At 37.4% G+C, this 20,343-nt stretch overlaps 1 pseudogene; it reads right to left on the bottom strand.

Moving 5' to 3' along the window:
• Positions 1-5,153: 5,153 nt before the first annotated feature.
• LOC127429172 (rap guanine nucleotide exchange factor 6-like) overlaps positions 5,154-20,343 on the bottom strand; it is a 147,148-nt pseudogene continuing 131,958 nt past the window's right edge.

A 20,343-nucleotide genomic window follows, 5' to 3' on the forward strand; every position in this document is an offset into this window, starting at 1 on the left:
TTCACCACACACCAGCTTTTGGTGGAGAGGAGAGAGTAGAGTGATAGAGCTAATTCATAGATGGATATTATTAGGAGGCTATGACTGATAAGGGCCAGTGGGGGAATTTGGCCAGGACACCGGAACACCTGGAATTTTTAACGACCACGAGATTCAGGACCTTGGTGTAATGTCTCATCTGAAGGACGGTGCCTTTTTACAGTATAGTTTAGTGATGTTTCATTTGTGAATTAATCAGTCTTTTTGAACAAATCTTTTAATTGAACATATCATTCTCGTTCACCTCCATACACTGACTCATATTTCTTGTTCACTGAAGTTTTTCCCTTTATGAGAGTGTGAGACTACTTTGGTGGCTTTTCATGCATGTAAAGACTGACTACAGTGTGAGTAAATAGCATTAGAGTGTAGGCTGTGAAGGATCATATCAATGGTTTGACAATTGAATGAATACACCCTTTCACTGAACTAATAGTCGGTCATTTGAGTCTGAATGAGACAAGACATTTTGTTCATGAACTAAATTAATGTACTGGTAAGTGTACAAGTAATCTTGTAACTGCTATCTAATGGCACAAAGGCATGATATGCAGAAATCCCCATTCACAAATGAAATGAATGAATCAGTCATCTCGTTCATGAACAAGGATCTGCTGACTGACTGAACATGAGGTGGAGGCAAGTCGTTTGTTCAATTCAGCAATCTTGTTCAACAAGAAGGCTGCATCTGAAAACACAGTTGACTTGCTGCCATTTAATGGCTTAATCTACAGCGTTTTTGAATAAATGGAACTCTTAAGTTAAGAAAGCTGGTCACAATTTTAAAGCAACTTATTTTCATCTTACCTCTGTATACAGCAGCCGAAGGCAGAATTTTACAGTTTTCGGACGCAACTAAAGAGAGGCCGGTAAATTAAGAAAACATGAGTGAGACCACAAATTACAAGGACATGTGGATGTTATTGAAACTCATAATTACTTTTTAGGCTAGTATTGTTGTATTTTTTTGTCAAACTTGATCAAAGATGTGCTTAGCAGTTCACAATATGATAAATATGATTTGTTTTCATTTGTGGGGACACGCTTATGATGCTCTGCAGTGCTGAAATCTCTTAGCAGAATTTTAGCCACGCAAATTTTAATAAAGGATAATTCTATTTATTCTGGTCGTGTGTGCTTTTGGTTAAATGCAATTACTCATTCAAAACATAAAAGAGGGTAATTTGCCACCAGCTACTGTTGCAAAGGCGTAATTTGAAGAAATTGTCAATGAACGAATCTGAACAAATCTTTCTGGTGAATGGATAAAAAAATAAAAAATAAAAAAGAACGAGTTACTGGGATGAATCAAATTCCCCACAACTAGTTTAGTGTCCCCATCACTGTACTAGGGCGTTATGACCCACACAGGCCCAGATACTGCCCAGACTCTTGTGCCCTTCAAGTGGAGTCAGAAATATCATAATTACGAGTTCCGAGCACATGAACAATCAAGCGAAGTCGTACTTACAAGTGGGAAACTTGGAATTCAAGATGATACACAAGTTGCTGAGATGGAATGTCGAAAGGGGCGTGTCGACAGGTTTCAACTTCTGTACATTATTTTAATATTCATTTGTTATATATGACAGCCAACTATTGACTCACCTTTCGTGGTTTGTTTTAGGCTTATTAATAAATAATCTGTTAGATACCATGCATTTATAATTCAAATATGTTGTGAATAAGTGATGCAAGTGTATTTATTTAAGTTTATTCACTGGTACAACAGAAAAAGAGCTTTTCCCATCATTCATTGTGTATTTCTTTTCTTCCGTATTTTGTTTCCCACTTGAATGCGTGACATGTTGTTGTAACGAATGCCCAACTTGGCGGTACGAGCTTCCCAGGTCCACTTGAAGGCAGCATCAGCTCTGATTAGCTTCGGTGGAACTTGAGCTCCATATGGCTACCTATCTCAGTGGTTGTTGCTGTACACCATTTCTCTGACAAGTGTTTGCTTTTTCCAACAAGATCTATGGGAGTAATGTGTATTTGAGTAGTTTTATGTGGAATTTTATAGAAGTGAACCTAAAAAATTTTTTTTAAACGTTGTTGCTGGGTCACTTGTAATAATGACATGTGGTACGGAGAGAGGAAACACGCAGTGTTTCTTTTTCCTTTTTTCACATTTAACCCTTAAATGCATACTTAGGGTCTTTAGAGACCCGGGACCTCATTTCACCCACTGAGTTGTGCCCACACCTCTTTAGTATTCCTCAATCTATCTTTTACAGTAACACAAATAGTGTAACACAAGAAAAATGCCAAAATTGCAACAATTTGCAAAAATGTAAAATGGTTTAGGTACCAAAAGTGTATTGGATCATTAGAGACCCTAGGTAAATAAAAGTGTCTCATATATATATATATATATATATATATATATATATATATATATATATATATATATATATTCACTTCCATAAATTATATTATTTCATATCTATATAAGTTTGCTATCACAGGATATCTATTGCTTTCTTTATTACAAGAGAAATTAGTACTATATTCAAACAAATATCTACTATGTCCCATTGCTTTTCTGAGCAACAGTGGTGAATTATCTGCATCCCATATGCATATAGTGGCAAGAAAATGTATGTGAACCCCTTGGAATTAGCTGGTTTTGTTCATTAATTGGTCATAAAATCTCATCTTCATCAATGTCACAATTATAGACAAACAACAATGTGCTTAAGCTAACAACACACAAACAATTATAATCTTTCATGACTTTATTAAACACATTCACAGTGCTGTGGAAAAAGTAAGTGAACTTTTGGATTTAATAACTGGTCGATCCTCCATTGGCAGCAATAACCTCAACCAAGCGTTTCCAGTAGATGCGAATTAGATCTGCACAATGTTCAGAAGGAATTTTGGATCATTTTTCCTCACAAAACTGCTTCAGCTCAGCCATATTCTTAAGGCCAAAGTATACTTCGGGTATCCGCGTTGCGGATCATTCCGCATTGAGGAATATTCCGCGCACAGTATGTGTGACGCAAACTGCGTCATCAGCACAGCCGTGCGGCTTGACCGCATGCCACCTACATTTTCTTGACCCCCACACGCGGTCCTCTGCGTGTCGCTGACGCATGTGCCTGCTATTGACTGTACTAAAAGAGTATCACAAAGAAGTTGGAGTGGGCATGTGTCAAACGCATTGGTATTCACTTGCGGTCAGAAGACTTACAAAGGCAACGCAGTCGACCAGGCGCAAGCCGATCCGAAAATGCAAAAACAAAGTATACCTGGGCCTTTAAGATTTCTGGTGTGAACTGCTCTCTTGAGGTCATTCCACAGTATCTCTATTGGGTTAAGGTCTGGGCTCTGACTGGGCCACTCCAAAAGCTGGATTTTCTTTTTTTGAAGCCATTCTGTAGTGGATTTACTTTGATGTTTAGGGTCATTGAATCACTCATCTTCTACTGAGCTTCAGCTGGCCCACAGCCATCCTGACATTATCCTGTAGGATATCTTGATAAACTTGGGAATTCATTTTTCCCTTGATGATGGCAAGTGGTCCAGGCCCCAAAGCAGCAGAGCAGCCCCAAATCATGAACCATACTTAACCGTTGGGATGATGTTTTCATGATGGTATGCTATGCCCTATGCAATGCCCTTTTTACGTCACGCGTAGTGCTGCGTATTCTTCCCAAAACAATTCAACCTTAGTTTTATCAGTCCACAAAAAATTTTCCCAGTAGTGTTGTGAAGTCTCAGTGTGGTCTTTGGCAAAATTCAGGCCTGCAGCAATGTTTTGTTGGAAAGTTGTTGCTTCCTTCATGGTGTCTTGCCATGGACACCAGCCTGTTTAATGTTTTCCATATAGTAGACTCATGAACAAAGATGTTAACCAGTTCCGATGATTCCTTCAAGTCTTTAGCTTTTTTAGCTCATTGAGCATTCTGCAGTGTGCCCTTTGAGTCATCTTGGCTGAACGGTCACTTCTAGGGAGAGTAGCCACAGTACTAAATCGTCTCCATGTATAGACAGTTTGTCTAACTGTGGACAGATGAATATCTATAAGGTCTTCTAGATAACTTTGTAACCCTTTCCAGTTTAAAGCAAAGAAACAATTCTTGATCATAGGTCTTCTGAGATCTCTTTTTTGCAAGGCATGGTTCACGTTAACAGATGCTTCTTGTGAATAGCAAACTCAAAATGTTTGAGTGCTTTTTATAAGTCAAAGTAGCTCTAACCTACACCTCCATTCTCGTTTCATTAATTAGATGTCAGGTTTGCCAATTCCTGACTCTAATTAGCTTTTGTTGACATCATTAGCCTAGGTGTTCAGATACTTTTACTAACCTACACTTTGAATGTTCTAATGATGTATTCAATATGTACAAGAACAATACAATAATTTGTGTTATTAGTTAAAATAGACTGTGTTTGTTCATTATCAAACCAGATTTTTAAATCAATTTATACATATGTAAATGCAGGTAATTCCAAAGGGTTCAAAGGGTTTTTTGTTTTTTTTTTGCCACTGTATAATATAATCACTTTTTAAATTTTATATAAAAAATGTTTTGTATAAATTAATTTTCATTTTATTTACTAGTTCACATTTTTGTATATTTTGTTCATTTATTTTTATAATTAACATTCTAATTATTCACTTCTACAAATGAGGCACGAGTCCAATTAAGATGGTGGCAGTAAGGCCCCTTAAAGACAAATTTGTTTTAAAAAAAACACTATGCTCTACACACTGATTAAATTAAAGTTCCGGGATTGACTCGGATGACAATTTGTAATAAAAAAATTATTAATGACTTAAAAAGTGTTGACAATTAGCAAGTGTTAAATGGTTACACCATTAACTTTTATTGTAGTGCAATTCAGTATATGGGTTTCTGTTTGTTTTTATAAACTAAATTATTTAAAATTATTTTCTGTGGTAATTGGTAGCATGCAACAGATGCTCTCCACGGAGCTTAACTTGTATTAAACCACGAAGATATGCAATAACATTCATAAATAATAATTAACTAATTGTTGCAATTGCAGTTTTAATAAAACAAACATGCAGCAAAATTGATATTTTAAAGGCAAGAACAAAGGATGTAGATGACAGAAAATAAATCATAACAGAATTCCTGTCCAGTTACAGGAGCAGTCACAAGCCCAGATTTATTTAACAAAATATTCAAAATAGTCTTTATAGAGCACTCTCTTCTCAGCTGTACATGATCAGTGACATTAATTTACAACAAAAATATACGTTAAAAAAAGATATGCTTATTAAGCAAAAACATTGTTGCAAAATAATAATAATAATAATAATAAAAATCCAGACAGGTTCATCATAATATGTAATACTCCAGTTATATCCCTTAATATAATATATTTTTGTCTTGTTTTAACCCTATACAGCTAAGTCCATGTACAAATGTATTAATTTGCTTACAGAGCAACAACTATTAAACCATTTGCATTTTATACAAAATGTACTTTCCAAAGAGCATTAACTAACTTGGAATGAAAATGCACATCTAGCATATAAATATATTTTCCTTTGTCAAGCTGTATGATTTCTTGGTCACTATATACAACAACAGGAGTAGCTAATCCAATAACTGACACTGTACAAATCCAATGTAGGGTGAGGTCAAGTCCCCAATGCTGCGTCCACACAATCCTTATTGCATAAAAAACATGTTACTTCTTACCACACACAGCACAATTGTGTAATTCAGTTTTAAAATCGACAACCATTAGCTCTAAGAAACACTGTAAACAAATGGTAAGAATCTGTGTAAACACACTCAGTGCTGCAAAATCATAAAGCATTACAGTCCAACAGTCAATGCAGATGTGCAGCTGCAGTAAAAACAGATGATCTTTGTTTTCATCAACTCGTAAAAAAATAAAACCTGCCTTATTATACAAAACATAAAGCAATGCATTATAACATTACCATAAACATTTGTGTCTTGTGAACATTTAAACAGATCTATACTCGTGTTAGATATTAGAAGCGATATGAGGGGAAGTCATGTAGCAGGATTGCTTTTTTCCACATGGGAATCTTAATTTGCCCAAATGTAATCAAAATGTACATAACATTTCTGTTAGATCTGTAGCAACATAACATGCTTTGTCTATTATAAGAGCAAAATGTAACCAATTCCAGGCTGTCTGTTCATATTATTTGTAAAAGCTGTTAAGTTTGTAAACTTCAGCATAGAAACATCTGAGATCACATTGGCTATGTTCGGAATAGCATACTAGTATACTTCTCTTACTTCTTCTGCAGTATATATTATTTATACTGTGCAAAGTATGTCAATTTTCTGTATGCACAGAACACCCAGATGAATTACTACATTTGCCAAAATGTGTATTGTACAGAGCATGCCTTCCAGAGACTTGGCCTTCCGTTTCCAGTGTGATGAATGAATCAGAAGTAATATCAGTCATAATTTTTACTTTTATTTTTACCGACTCATTATTTACTCAGACTGATAGATTTTCCAACAAATTCTCCAAGATTGAATTTCCAAATCCTTAACTGGATGGCACTCACATGCAACTAGATGAGATAATTTGATAACACTGTTTGAAATGTTTAACATGGAATAATGCATACTAAGGCTGTCAAATACATTTTTTAATATTCATCGAATTTAAAATAAAAATGCACATTCGAATGCAAAAAATTTGCATTTTAATTTTAGATGTGTGCCAAGCACTGAAGATGACTTGGATGGAGGTCTTTTTTCGTTGTGTCTTGCTCCCTTATCAGCGTCTTGCAGCATAAGGGGCAGCTGGCACAGAACTGTTTTTGTGTCCATCTGCACCCTTTACCATTGTTTTTCTAGGTAAACATGCGCTAGAGGCATCCATCTAGTGTGATGCATCCATCTTTGACCGTGCATGGATGCATCTAACATGCTAGATGCATCCATCCATTTGGATGCATCAGTCTTTGACTGTTGACCGTCCAGCTGATTTTATAGCGACTTATGCAGGAGCGCCACTTATTTAGACATTCTGCAACGCGTAAAAAGAACGTCAACATTTAAAAGTGCATCTCGAGATACCTGCGCTCTGTTATATGCACTGTGCTGTGTCTAGATTTTTTTAGCACAAAAACGTGGCCTGTTTGAACACCCCCTAAGAAGTGCATTTTAAATGATGTGTCAAGTTGAAAAGTTTCTGTTGCCCTCTGTCTAGCATCTTGTTTAAACAGCCTGTATTGCAGCACTGGGCTCAGATGCATGCCATTACGTTGGTAAGACAGAGTCTGAGTTAAACCGAAATGTTAAACCGAATACCACTCATTTTTGGGAATATTACTACCATTCATATAACTGTAATTCATTTAAAAAAAAACATAGTGGCTCCATCACTATTTTGAATATCATGGTACCTGTAGTAGCGTTTCTTGTCTTGTTTCACTTTTTTGTTCAGAATATGAACTGGCTAAAATTCTTTAGATTTTATAATTTTATGGACTTTAGTTTAAAATGGAATGCATTTTTGCTAGGTAGCCTATGTTTTTTGCAATAAACAATATAAAATGGTCCTGCTTGTTTTATGTGAATTGGTTGTGTCCTCCTGTGGACGTAGGAGACAACACAAATTTAAAAAATCTGGTGATCACCGATGTCTTGTAGCTTTTTCCCCTACCTGAAATAAAGTCTGTAACATTTTTATATAATTCGATATTTGGTCATATTTAAGTGAAACATTTAAATTTAGTTTCCCAGTCCTTTCGACAGCCATAATGCATAATGTTTCACTTACTAGTTTTAAAAAATAGTAGACAGTATACAGTGTACGGTAATCTAGTGTTCCATTCTGAACACAGCCAGTGTATCTCAAGTTAAATGACAGGCTTCATTCATAAGATGTTCTGACATGTCATATTCATGTAATGATTGAAATGACACTGTCCATTGAGTATTTTAAAGCTCTGTATTTGATGAGGTATCAGAAGAATGCGATGGCAATACACAATATTCCAGAAATTTTAGCAGTCACTGAAAACTCTTTCTTTTGCAGGATGAGTTTGTTGAGGATTTAGAACAGAAAGAAAACAGCTCCCATCATGACAGATTAAGTGACATCTTCACTGCTGTAAACATGATCAGTATCTTCTATGGCATGAACTTGTTTAACTTGAGTAAATGGTTGTCTTCATGTTTGTTCTGCACTGTTTATGTTGAGATGATCATGTTGAGCGTGAAGGGCAGATGTTCAGTCCATCACACACATCTGGAGTCACACTGCAGACACCTGCTCATCTGAAACACAAACAAAGACTGACTATTAATACAAGAAGCATGATACTATACACTAATATTAAATATACTAACAGGACAATATGCCAAACAAGGGTCATTTAAACAAATTCAAGAGTTAATTCACTCTGTTAGTTACTAAAATAATCATTGCCTGGAGGGCACTGCATTGAACACCCTCTCTTAAAAACACAACAAACACTTCGATACACAGCAACAGACACAATCACAGCATAAGAACACACTCAGAAAAACAACAACAACAACAACAGTGTTTTTGGATTCCTAAATCTGTCAGTAAAATGTTTTTATACCCAATGATGAGAAGGCAGGTGTATATTACAAAAACAGTAAAAACTAGCAATCATATTTTTGTATAAAGAAAAAAGTATATTTTTAGGACCATTAAGATTTTTTTGTTGTAACATTATTTTAATGACTATTAAGCACATTTTAAACTGGCCCCTAAGTATTTTCCTATATGTATTTTATACTTTTTTGCTATTACAGTAATGACAAATGGGAGGAGGGATGTGATTTATTTTCATAAAAATATAACAATGCCAAAAAAAAAAAAAAAAAAAAAAAATCTAAGTGTCTTCAAAATAGGTTTAATTTTCTTTCTGAAAATATTGTTTCTTATTTCTTTCTTCTTATTTTGGCATGACAAACGACACTCTGTCAGTGTGTTTTTGGGCTTTGCAGCATTTGGCCACATACCCTTCTCACTATCTGCATGAGGCAGCAGAATAACACTGTGCGGTCTGGAAAGTCTCGGCTCTGCCAGGCTCTGTCGCAGCTTGCACCTCTGCAATGCCACGCTATACACGGGCGGCTTTAAGTGTGGCAGGCGTAAGACTCCTCCCTCCTGCAAATGCACATCCTGGTAGCCCGGCGGAGTGGGGGGTGCTGCTTTGAACCTATTGTCTTTGCAGGGCGATGTGACACAATACACTGGCAGGAAGCAGGTGGAGAGGGACAGGAAGTGACCGTGATGAAAGGGGAGGGAGCACAGAAAGAAAAAACAAAACACAAATAAGCCAAACATCAATTAAAGAAATGGGATAACTTATAGGTTTATATTACCTTATATACTTATAATCAATAGTTTGTAAATCAAAAAGACGCTGATTTAGAAACTGACAGCTTCAAATAAAGCAGCATGCAAGAGTCATGACACAAGTAGATTTGCATTTATAAAGTGCTTATCTTTAGTTTTCCAATTCTTTATGTGAGTTTTATTTAATAATGTATAATGATGACAAGATCTGCTTTCTGGCACTTTCCATGAGTAGAGTACAAAATCTTAAAAATGAAATCACTTGTCACAAATGTTCAAATGGTAAGTGAAATGTGATATTTTCTATGTATTTGACATGTGCTTTGCAATATTTGCAACTGTGTTACCAAAATATAGGACTTAATATAACTATATAAAATATTGGACTAAATATGACTAAACTTTACACTTTTAAACCCAGATTAAAACCCTGGTTAACCGTTATTTTCCAGCAATCAACATAATCAAATTAAATAAAAACAGAACCACTCATTTGGAGCTTATTAGTTTGGGACCAAATGTTGGTTTGTAAATTCCCAACAGTAGCAGTGGTACAGGGTTGAATAGTTTAGTTGACAAGTGCTGTTGAGAACTCAAGGGTTGAGAAACAGTGATCTAATGTATGTAATAGTTCTGTCTCTAAAGACTATGTGAAAAGTAATGGGACACTAATTTGTATCTATTCATGGAAAGTGCCTTCTAAATGAGCAACAGGGCAGTTAGAGGAGCCAGTGGGGGGAAACTTTCTATTGATGTCAAGAAAAATGTACCCTAGAAATGTAAAAACACAATCCTTGAGCAGCACAAGCCAAAAGAGCTGCACATTTATCATCCAATCTCTGAAGAAAGGACAGTGAAATCTGTTGGTGTCATTTTCAAAAATACTTCGAAAAGTGACACAACGACACGTGTGGAGGTTTCTGTGGTGGGCAGAGCCTCACCTATGAGTCCTTTCTCTGTGCTGGAGTTGATCATTTTATACGCAGGATCTGTGCTGTTCTGCCCATCAGAGGCAGAGGGATCTGTGGTCTTGTGTTCGACTGTCCCGTAACTGCCCTCGCATGTGTCGGACAGTGAGCTGGAGTAGGTCCAGCTCTGTCTGGACTGGCTGAGTACAGAACCGTCTCTGGATTGACTGTCCTCAGGTAGACCCGGCCCGATTTCCACCTCAGCGATGGGGCCTCCCATGGGCATGTGGCGATGGTTTAGCAGGTCCAGAGCTTGCTGGCCCGGGAGCGTCTGCAGGCTGTCGTGTGAGTTACAGGAGCAGGAAGTCCAGCTCCTGTGCCTGCTGTCTGCTGTCTCAGAGGTGGAGGTGTGGTCGGGGGCTGTCAGCTCTTCAGTGCTGGGGGAGGAGGTGAACGTGGAGCCTCTGATCATGTGTCGAGCCAAAGATGAACTGGGAGATCAAAATAGCTCATAGTGAATAAACATATAGCAATGAGCAATTACTAGATTAACAGTGAAGAACTAGTCTGATTGAAAACAATATGAGCTAAAATATTAGAGACATTGAAATGTGCATGTCCAGGTGGATCTATGAAATAACACTCACATCATGACATAACTTTTCACATGTTTACATCTCCCAAAGAAAGTGTAAGTTGTGCTTGCCCATACAAAACTCACCGCTACGATGCAAGGGTGTCATGGGTGGTTGTCAGGGTGTTTTTCTGTGGTTGCCAAGGTGTTCTGGGTGTTTTTTAAGAGACTGCTATGTAGTTGGTTTTAGTGCTATACTGGGGGGTTCTGGGTGGTTGCTTACTGGCTCAAGTAAAAAGATCCCACCCCCAAGTCTCAATTATATTCTGGTCTCTAAATTGGGTCCCTCCTTTAATTTAAAACTTAACTCACTTGTTAAAAAAATTATTTTTTATTAAAAAATAAAATAAAAATTATTATAGAAAAAAAAATGTTTAAAATTATGTCATGAGATGAAGACTAGTCATATCAGTTCTAGAGAAAAAGCTGCTTTAAGCCAAGCGCACACTACACGACTGGTTGGGTGTGTCAACCACATGCCATTCATCATCTGAATTCCCCAACTAAAGCTATGATCATAAAATTAATTCACAAACTCACACACATAGCAATGAGAGAGTGCCTTCATGATAAAATGTCAACAAAAAAACATGAAAAAAGGGTTTACACCCACTTATCGCACTGATTTGCATAGAACGAGGAAAAATAAAATAAGACAGGGGGTAGGGAGATATGGGTGATTGAAAGTATACTGTATGCAGTAGATTATGTGTAATTTGTAATGTTTACAATCTGCATCAATGGCAAAGATTCACGATGCTAATGCTACATGTGGCCATACTATGCACCTGTTACCCTCTGTTATTGTATTTTATGATGAATTTTGTGATAAGAATCTATGTCAAGATCATAAAAAATAGGGTTTCTCTTGATCTGGTTACTTGCATAACCTCCGTTCCCTGATGGAGGGAACGAGACGTTGTGTCCCTCCTGCCACAACGCTGGACTACCCGCTGAAATGGCCAGGACCTTGTCTCGGATCCTCAGCACAAAACCTGAACGAGTGGTTGCATACCAGCTCCTTTTATACCCGTATGTTCGGGAGAGTGGTATGCAAATACCACTCGCCAATTTTCATTGGCCTTTTATCAAAGACCAGAGGTGTTTCGGGCTCCCAAGAGTGACCCCTAGTGTCACTACATCGACACAACGTCTCGTTCCCTCCATCAGGCAACGGAGGTTACGCAAGTAACCAGGACGTTAGGATACTGTTTTTCTTTACAAAAATGTCAAAGTTTGTTTTATAGAAATTATGTTACATTTTTACCATGGTAGTGAAGATTCATGCTTGGTTTTACCTGAGGTTACCATGGTCTTGTTACAAATAAATACCACTTTTTAAACTATAAAAACTATGGTACATTTTCATAAGGGCAAATGTAAAATAGAATAAAGGGCTTTAAAGCCCTACAGAATTATGGACAAAGCTAGTTTTCATTCTGTGAAAAAATCTGTTCTCTTTTAATGCAAAAATGTATAGTTTATTGATTGTTTACTGTACAAAAATAAACACACGATTAAAGTAAAACCTTATATACTTTATTAGACAAGGTTAAATAAATAAACAATGCAATCCCTGAAAGTAGTCAGTTTTAACAAAATTGAATTAGCCTTATACAGGGTTTATTAAACTAACCAGCTGCAGATAAAGAACTATTGCAAAATAAATAAATAAATAAATAAATAAAGAACTAAGACTTGACTTGGACTTGTGACCAAAGACTTGAGACTTGACTTAGACTTGACCTTGAAAGACTTGAGACTTAACCTGGACTCTACCTCAATGAAACTACACATTAAATAAATACATTGAACACATACTTAAACAAAATGAAAGCAACATTACTGATAAATGACAATCTCTGACCTCCAAGGCATAATTTCAAACTCATACTAGATTCTTACATTATCTGAACAAAATGAGAATGGTGCTTGCCTCTGCAAATCTCGCCACCACTGTGCTAGGTTGATGTGGGTGGTTGTTAAAGCATTGCTATGTTGTTTCTAGGGTGTTCTGGGTGGTTGTTATGTGGCTTACTGGCTCCAATTGTCCCTGATATTCTGGTCTATAGATCAGGTCCCTCCCTTCAATGTAAGTCTATGTGATTTTTTTCCTGTTTATTGTCTGCCAGGTGAAAATTGTACAGTACATCCGATTGCTTGGAAAAGTAATGGCACAACCCTCCTCATCAAGCTACAGGATTTGAGGCATCATTCATGTCCGTAGCATAAACGGTGTGGGATGAGTTATGCACCAAAGTTTAGTACTAAGGGTTAGGGGTTCAATCAAATCACTAAGAATTAGTAATAGTAATACTGATGCTTGCCTTAACAAACCCTGCACTAATTAAGCAGAAACATCATTAAAGTAATAGTTCCCCCAAAAATGAAAATCATGCCATTTTCTTTTTTCTGCAGAACACAAACAAAGATTTTTAGAAGAATATCTCAGCTCTATAGGTCCACGCAATGCAAGTGAATGGTGACCAAAACTTTGAAGCTCCAAAAAAAGCACATAACGTCAGCATAAAAGTAATCCATAAGACATCAGGGGTTTAATTCATGTCTTCTGAAGAAATCCAATCGGTTCTGGGTGAGAACAGACCAAAATATAACTCGTTTTTCACTATATTTAAAATTTTGACATCAGCAGTCTCTTTGGCGATCGTGACTTCAAGCGATTTCAATTACACTTCCTAACGCCATCTAGCGCTCTGTGCATGCGTCAGGTGCTAGGAAGTGTAATCAAGCTTGAAATCATAATCGTGCCTAAAGACTGCAATGGCAAGATGTACAGTGAAAAAGGAGTTATATTTTGGCTTGTTCTCACCCAAAATCAATTAGATTACTTAAAAAGACATGGATTAAACCACTGGAGTCTTATAGATAACTTTTAGGTTGCCTTTTGTTTTTTTTGGAACTTCAAAGTTTTGGTCACCATTCACTTGCATTGCGTTGACCTACAGAGCTGAAATATTCTTCCAAAAATCTTCGTTTGTGTTCTGCAGAAGACAAAGTCACACATCTGAGATGCCATGAGGGTGAGTAAATGATGAGAGAATTTAAATTTTTGGGAGAACTATTCCTTTAATCCAGCAAAAAACCTATCCTGTTCTATTCATACTCAATTTCATGCAATCTTTGTACTTAAGCCTGTACCAGAAAGAAATTTACCCTTATAAGAAATGAGATCCTTTTTTATACCCACACACTTATTATAGCCATTTACAACTTATGGATAGGTTATATGCTGGAATGTATGAAGACAAAAATTATGAATTATATGTACAGATACACTCACTGAGCACTTTATTGTGAACACATTTACACCTATATATTCATGCAATGATCTAATCAGCCAATCGTGTGGCAGCAGTGCAATGCATAAAATCAGGCAGATACAGGTCAGGAGCTTCAGTTAATGTTCACATCAACCATCAGAATAGGGAAATAATGTGATCTCAGTGATTTCGACCGTGGCATGATTGTTGGTGCCAGACAGGCTGGTTTGAGTATTTCTGTAACTGCTAATCTCATGGGATTTTCACACACAACAGTCTCTAGAGTTTACTCAGAATGGTGCCAAAAACAAAAAACATCCAGTGAGCAGCAGTTCTGCGTACAGAAATGCTTTGTTGATGAGAGAGGTCAACGGAGAATGGCCAGACTGGTTCGGGCTGACAGAAAGGCTACGGTAAATCAGATAACCACTCTGTACAATTGTAGTGATCAGAATAGCATCTCAGAATGCACAAAATATTGAACCTTGAATTGTGCCATCTCCTGGCTCACGATGGGAGAGAGGTGCCCCAAATTATGCCACCCCACTCCGACACAGAGCTTGCAAGATCGTGAAGGGGTAAAGGTGCCCTGAGTTGTTCCTGACAGGCTACTCAGCCTAAAAGGCTCTAAATGGTTAGAATTATAGATGTTCATAATGCATTCTTACATTCTGAACAAACATAAGATAACCATAATCAACAGTATGGGTACACCGTGACACAGGATCGACTCAGTTGTCTTGAGAAAATAAGAATCAACCATGTGATTGCTGGGCAGATTTGACAAAGTCATTGATGATTTTGCATCAACGAAAACTAGGAAAGGAGGGTTAAATTTGAAATGATGAATTATGTGTAATAGCACAAGCAGCAATCTGTAAGTATTCTGCCATTTTCTTTATTTATTGGCTATATAATTTAATTGTGCAATTTAAGTTCTGTATATATAATGTACATGTTAATATAATTTGACAAATATATATATATATATATATATATATATATATATATATATATTATATATAGTTACTTCATTTCTATATTCATTGTCTAGTTATACTTAAAAATGAAAATTCTCTCATCATTTACTCACCCTCATGCCATTCCAGAAACATGGCTTTCTTTCTTTTACAGAATGCAAATTAAGATTTTTTGAAGAATATTTCAGCTCTGTAGGTCCATACAGTGCAAGTGAATGTTGGCCAGAAGCTCCAAAAAGCACATAAATGCAGCATAAAAGTAACCCATAAGACTCCAGTGGTTAAATCTATGTTTTTAGAAGTGATATGATAGGTGTGTGTGAGAAATAGATCGATAATCACTTTTTATTCTAAATCTCCACTTACACTTTCAGATCTGAAAGTGAATATAAACAGGCATCACATGTGACTTTAAGATGTGAAAGTGGAGATATAGAGTAAAGAAATTACATAAATATTTATCTGTTTCTCACCCACACCTACTGTGTCACTTCTGAAGATATGGATTTAACCACTGGAGTCTTATGGACTACTTTTATGCTGGCTTTATGTGCTTTTTGTAGCTTCAAACCAACATTTATTTGCATTGTATGGACCTACAAAGCTGAGATATTCTTCTAAAAATGTTTTCATTTGTGTTCAACAAAGGCAAATGTCATAAACATCTGATGTCATGAGGGTGATTAAATGATGATAGAATTTAAATTTTTGGGTGAACTAACACTTTTATATATTTTATGTTATTGCATAGTTCTATAATAAAAAGTAGTTAACATCACAAAATCCATAATTTTTTGTGCCATTTGGGGGGTTTAGAGGGGTGCCATGTTGGATCTCACCTAGGGCACCAAGTAAAGCCAGAACCGCCACTGAGCGAGTTGAGTTGACGTTGACAAACTGTGTCAGTCAGTGCACAAGTTTCTTTGAAGTCATCCGGAATTGTCTCTCACTCCATGATCGCTCGGATTACTACTACACTATAGGTGAGAAATACAGTTAAACTAATAGCTAGCATGGATATTCAGATAGCACATATGGCACAATCACTCCACGATCAGAGCAGATTACAATCACACTACAGTTTAAGAATAAGAGTTATACTTACAGAGGCAGCATTACTGTTCATCACCGCAAGGTAATCACATGCTTAGTCTCTCTCTCTCTCTCTTTCTCTGTCTCTCTCTCTCTCACACACACACCCACATGTCCTTGTTTTTACAATAACTTGTTAGAAACAGCCCAAGCTGCCGTTACTAGTTCTAAAGTGTGGTTTTTGAACAGAGGCTTGGGCGCATCTTTCAAACTAGCAAAGGCAGATCCTGTGGCGTAGTATATATTAGGGGTGTAACGATTCGCTCTGAAAACGATTCGATTATGGTTCTTTACCCTAATGATTACTATGCATCGTGAAATCTGAAATTTGGTCACAATTCAATTAGATTCAGTCAGATACGATTATTTTAGAACGATTCGTAATTATTTTCACAAATAAGCAGAAAAAATATTTAGAACATTCATAATTTAAACAGCACAGAAATCCACCAGGCTTGAGCACTAGAGTCACAGATGCATTTAGGACCAAGGAGGATTGGCTAATAGCCTATGTGTGGCTGCATATACTAATAAGAAACAATGCATTACATGATATGCATCATAGAAATGAATATGTTGCATATAGACATAATGTGGTACATATAGATATGTTACATGCATAATAGATATTCGATATGAATAAAGGATAACAATATCTGATGCAACATAATGACATGATGCACACACACAAACAGACGGTAAACATTTATATTTATTGCACCAATAATTAAAGATGAAATGTCATGTGCGGGCAGAAAAGATCCATGTTTAAATCGAGCAGGGTCATAGAATGAAATACTGTCTATTAGTAGCATGTAAAGGCAGTTATACAATGGACGTGGTAACTGTGAGTTCCCTATTCATTTTGGGAGAGAGGTACCAAAGTCTTCTCCAGCTCATCCCAGAGACTTTCAATGGGGTTAAGGTCAGGACTCTGTGGTGGCCAATTCATGTGTGAAAATGATTCCTCATGCTCCCTGAACCACTCTTTCACACTTTGAGCCTGATGAATCTTGTCATTGTCGTCCTGGAATTTGCCCATGCCGATGATGAGATAACCTGGTTATTCAGTACATTCAGGTAGTCAGCTGACTTCATTTTATTGCCGCATAACTTTGCTGAGCCTAGACCTGACTAACTGAAGCAACCCCAGATCATAACACTGCCTCCAGAGGCTTGTACAGTGGGCACTATGCATGACGGGTGCATTGCTTCATGCGCTTCCCTTCTTACCCTGACTCGCTTTGGAATAGAGTAAATCTGACTTTTTTCCATTGCTCCACAATCCAATCTTTATGCTCCCTAGCAAACTGAAGTCGTTATTTTCGATTAGCCTTTTTTTTCGACTAACAAGTGGATTTCTTGTGGCCACACAGCTGCTTAGTCCCAATTCTGTAAGTTCTCTTCACATTGTGCGTGTGGAAATGCTCTTACTTCCACAATTAAACATAGCCGTGAGTTCTACTGTCCATTTTTTACGATGTGACTTCACCAAGCATTTTAGTGTTCTCCGATCACGATCATTCATGATTTTTTTTTCGAACACATTTCTTCCACAAAGCTGACGGTTCACCACTATCCTTCCAGGTTTTAATAATGCATTTTAATAATGCGTTGGACAGTTCTTAACCCAATTCCAGTTATTTCAGCAATCTCCTTAGATGTTTTCTTTGCTTGATGCAGGCCAGTAATTTGCCCCTTCTGAAACATAATAACATCTTTTCCACAACTATGGAATACGTCTTCCGACATGGTTGTTTAAGAAATGAGAAGCTACACACTGCATCAGTAATTGTTGACTGCTTAAACTTATTAATCATGGCAATAATGATCCAATCATAGGCTCTTAAGTATCTGCTCATTTAAATCCAAACTGCAACTTTTTTTTTTTTTTTTTGGCCAAGCAGTGCGAAATAGTGAACGAATTAGTGCTTTGAATACAGAATCACACAGAAAGCCGAATGTCAAAGTGCACTTTTTTTCCCTTCAATCTTGCGTGGTCAGCTCCATTGCTGTTGTGAGATGGTTCACATTTTACACCCCTAATATATATGTATATATATTAACATTTTATCTTTGTTGGTTTTAATTTGGTTTGAGTTTAAAAGACTAATTCACTCAAAATTATTCATTCTGTCATCATTTACTCACATTCATGGAAAACAAAAGATGTTAAGCATGTTAAGCGGGTTTGGAACATGAGGCTGTAAATGATGACAGAATTGTCAGTTTTGGATGATTTCTGTTTTTTTTTTTGTTTTGTTTTTTACAATTAATTACAAATATGAAATAAAGACACACTGTAACAGCAGTTTGGTGAGGTGATGTGGGATTGTGTGTTACCTTGTGCCAGGCTGACTGCAGTTGGATTGTATGCTTGTGATGGTCTCCGGTGGGCATTTAACAGAGGGTGCTGTGGGCATCGAGTCCACAGAGCAGTTACTGACGATACTGGAGTGAGACGATATCTCACTAGAGCCAGACAGATCGGACCGGCCCACCGGCATGAGAGCGTAACCTGACAGACAGTATTAAACACAGACAGTGTGTTATAACACTAAAAGAACATTACTGAGGAGTGTGTACACAGACTGAACATCACAACATCAACATCTGAACTTTATTAGACAACCTTACAATTGATGAAACTGTATAAATTGCAAAGCAAATAAACAAGCTGAACAATGAAGAATAAATCTGATTTAAAGCAGAATAAGCTAAAATTTTAAAGACACTGAAATGTACATGTCTGTTCAGATAAATCTATAAAGCAACACTGGCACCTGGCAGAACCAATCATAACATACACATGCATCTTATTACTGAACAATAATAGTTTCATTAGTGCAGTGATACTTGAACATTACAGTAACTGATGTGGAACTTGGTCAATCTTATTCCTTACTGTAAACAGGAACACATGACATCATCACAGACACTTTATTGAGGCCTGATGAGCAAAACTGTACAAATCAGTTCTGTCTCTATATCAGACAGTTTTCCTTCTTTTGTGTCTGTCTGTCTGAAGCTTTGCAGTGGGGTTCAGACTGTCTGTCTGCAGCTCGTACAGTCTCACTCCTCTGTCTGTCTGACCAGCATTGCTTCTACAGGTTTTGTCCCTGGATCTGCTTCTGTCTCTAAGGCTCTTGTAGGGGGACCTCAAGCATTCGCGTGGAGGCTCTGCTGAGGTCACTTCCTGGCTCTGTCTACTCTCTTCCTGTCTGCTGCTCTGACAGGTCATCTTCAGCATCTGTTTATGGAGGCAGGCCCTACCTATGCTGTATGTACGGCCAGAGGCACCGCTGCCTCACGCTTTGCTGCTAACATCACTGGTATGAGACGAGGATGAGCCCGACAGGTTCAGCTGACCGCATTTCTGCTTCGGAGCTCCGCCCACTGCCACTCAATTTTAAGACAATCATAGCATGTTAATGTATGGATTAAGAAACATCTTCTTTGGGAGCTTTTCTCAGCAAAAATTTATATATGCAATTGATGTTGATAAATAATAAATGATAAGAAATCAAAATCAGTTATATATGCTAAGGAGTTTAATATAAAAAACAATTAGGTACTGGAAGTGCTATTTACACTGATGAGCCAAATCATTATGACCACCTGCCTAATATGCTGTTGGTCCTCTGTGTGCAGCCAAAACAGCACTGACCTGCTGAGGCATGGACTCTACAAGACCCCTGAAGGTGTCCTGTGGTATCTGGCACCAAGACATTAGCAGCAGATCCTTCAAGTCCTGTAAGTTGTGTGGTGAAGCCGCCATGGATCGGACTTGTTGGTCTAGCACATCCCACAGATGCCCAATCGGACTGAAATCTGGGGAATTTGGAGGCCAGGTCAACACCTTGAACTCTTCATCATGTTCCTCAAACCATTCCCGAAAAATGTGTGCAGTGTGGCAGAGCGCATTATCTTGCTGAAAGAGGTCATCAGGGAATACCATTGCCATGAGGGGGTGTACCTGATCTGCAACAATGTTTATGTAGGTGGTACGTGTCAAATTGACGTCCACATGAATGGACGGACCCAGGGTTTCCCAGCAGAACATTGCCCAGAGCATCAAACTCCATCCA

This window comes from Myxocyprinus asiaticus, chromosome 38, assembly GCF_019703515.2.
Source record: "Myxocyprinus asiaticus isolate MX2 ecotype Aquarium Trade chromosome 38, UBuf_Myxa_2, whole genome shotgun sequence".
Classification (NCBI taxonomy): domain Eukaryota; kingdom Metazoa; phylum Chordata; class Actinopteri; order Cypriniformes; family Catostomidae; genus Myxocyprinus; species Myxocyprinus asiaticus.